Source organism: Athene noctua, unplaced genomic scaffold (genome assembly GCF_965140245.1).
Source record: "Athene noctua unplaced genomic scaffold, bAthNoc1.hap1.1 HAP1_HAP1_scaffold_260, whole genome shotgun sequence".
NCBI classification, from domain to species: Eukaryota; Metazoa; Chordata; class Aves; order Strigiformes; family Strigidae; genus Athene; species Athene noctua.
Genome location: NW_027437725.1, coordinates 150001 through 152432, shown reverse-complemented (window position 1 = coordinate 152432; position 2432 = coordinate 150001). Strand labels below are relative to the sequence as shown.

Genomic DNA, 2432 nt, shown 5'->3' with positions numbered 1-2432 from the left:
CACCGCCGCGCCCGACCCGGCCGGACCGAACCAACGGGCCGCCCGGCCCCGGCGGGACGAGGCTCCGCCAAGCGGGCGTTCCGGGAGCGGGGAGCTTCGGAGCGCTCCCCGAGTCTCCACTTAGGGGGACGAAGGCCCTCGGCCGACACCGACGGGCCTGCGAGGCACCCCAGCCGCGCCGCCGCGGACGCCGCCCGCCCGCCCGCCGAGGCGAGGCGGGGAGGGACGGCGCACCGGCCGGCGATTGATCGTCAAGCGACGCTCAGACAGGCGTAGCCCCGGGAGGAACCCGGGGCCGCAAGTGCGTTCGAAGTGTCGATGATCAATGTGTCCTGCAATTCACATTAATTCTCGCAGCTAGCTGCGTTCTTCATCGACGCACGAGCCGAGTGATCCACCGCTAAGAGTTGTCTGCCTTTCGGCACCGCCCCGCGCGCGCGGAGGGGCCGGGACCGCTCCGCAGAAGCGGCCCCCTTCTCGGACGACGGACCGCCGCCCCACCGACCGACCGACCGCCCCCCTCCGCACGCGCGGAGGGGGCGCGCGACGACCGGCGGGCGACGGTCGCGCCTCGCCTCAGATGACCGTACCGACATCACAACGGAGGGAAGGAAGGGAAGGGTGAAACAAGCTCCGAACGGCAAGGGCCCGGGGAGCCCGCGCTCCCGACCGACCTGGGGAAACAACAAGCACCTTGCTCGCTTCGGAGGCGGCCCAGGCGCCCGGGCTCGGCCCGGCCTCCGCACGGAGGGCCGGCGGCGCGTCCGACCGCGCGCCCGGACCTGCACCCGCCTCTCGCTCGCGCGGAGGGGGGAAACCACAGACGCTGACCGCCGCGCGGGCGACCAGCGGGGGCGCCCCGCTCGCGCCGCGCGCGCCTCCGCGCCGCCCAGCGCCCGCGCGCTGCGACAGCCGGCTCCTTGCCCCCGTGGCCCCGAAACCCCGGCTCTCGCCCCGACGCCGGGAACGCCCGCGCGGCGCCGCCGCCGCACCACACCGGAGACAGGGACGGACGGCCAACCGCCGGAACCCGAGACGGCGACGCGACGCCGCCGCCCGGCGCTCCGCCCGACCGCCGCCCGGCCACCGCACCGCCGCGGCTGCCCTCCCGGAGCCGCCGCCGCCGCTTCTCGTCTCGGCCCCTTCCGCAGGCACGCGCCAGGCAGAAGGCGGACGCCGCTGAGCCGGAGGCGACGCCCCCTCTCCCCGCTTCCGCGCGGAGAACGGGACGGGGAACGCCCCTCGGCCGCCCACCCGCCTCGCCTGACCGAGACCGGGAAAGGCGACTGCGAAGCGACGGGCAGGACCCGGGACGGGACAGGCCACGCGGCCGGCCACCGAGCGACCGCCGGCCGGCACGCCGAGCGGCGGCGCCGCCGCCGCCGCTCGGGCCCGGGGGCTGCGCCGCCCCTCCCCTCAGCCGGGGCGGGAAGGGGTGGGGGTGGCAAGCAAGGAGCACGAAGCCGCAAGCGCGCCGCTGCGCGTCCACGGAGACGCGGCGGCCCGAGCAGGCCGCCCCGCCCGGCGAGACCCCCGACCGTGGGGGAATCGCCATCGCCCCCGACGGCGAGAGAGCCCGCGCTCCCCGCCGGGGGGGGGGGAGGTTCCCCTTCGCGTTTCGAGGGCGAGGCAGGCCGGCTGCGGCCGACCGAACGCCGCCGGTCTCGCCGCCGAGACCGGACCGCGGAGAAGGGGGGGCAGGGGGGACACCCCTCCCCGGCGCGGCCGCCCGAGGGGACAAAAAGCCCACGGCGTGGGCGGCGGCCGCCATGGCCAGGGCCTGCACGAGAGCGACTCCCGCCCCTGGAGGCTCAACCGCCGCACACGGCCGGGGCCCGCCCCTGCGGGTCGCACCGAGCCGCCCGAGTCTTTAAACCTCCACCCGGCTCCGCGGCCTTCGACCCCCGGGCTCAGCCGAGGGAGGGCCGCGGAGGCGCGGACGCTAGGTACCTGGCCCTGGGGTGAGGGAAACATCCTCAAGGGCCCCGCGGGGGTGCCTCCCCCGCTGCCGCCATCGGGGGAGCGTCCGCCCGCGGGGGCGCGCCCGACATCCGCCACCACCACCACGTCCTCCTGGCCCGGGGCCCGAGGTTTCCCTCAGTATCCCGGCGCTGCGCCCGGGAGGAGAGCCGTGGCTCGGGCCGCCCGCTGGCGCGCGGGACACGGCCCGGCGCGGGAACTCGCCCGCCGGCCCGAGGGCCGGCGCCACGCACCCGAGCCCGGAACGCCCAGAGGCCTCGGCCCTGCACGCGGCCGGCCGGCCCCCCGGCGGGCTTGCTCCGCAGCAAGCCCGCCACGGTGCGGGCAGGAAGGATCGGGGGAGACGCCTCCCCCGACCCCGGCGAGGCCTGCTCTGCCCGCCGCCCCTCTCGCCGGGCTGGCGCCGGCCGCGCCCAGCCCGTCACCGCCAACGGCTCGCGCCGGTCCCCTCT

The 2432-nt window shown here is 78.2% G+C and overlaps 1 non-coding gene across 1 annotated transcript; it reads right to left on the bottom strand.

Moving 5' to 3' along the window:
* Nucleotides 1-256: 256 nt before the first annotated feature.
* LOC141955460 (5.8S ribosomal RNA) lies at nucleotides 257-409 on the bottom strand. Its single transcript, XR_012632569.1, has one exon. It is a non-coding gene; the product is annotated as a 5.8S ribosomal RNA (ribosomal RNA).
* Between the last annotated feature and the right edge of the window lie 2023 nt (nucleotides 410-2432).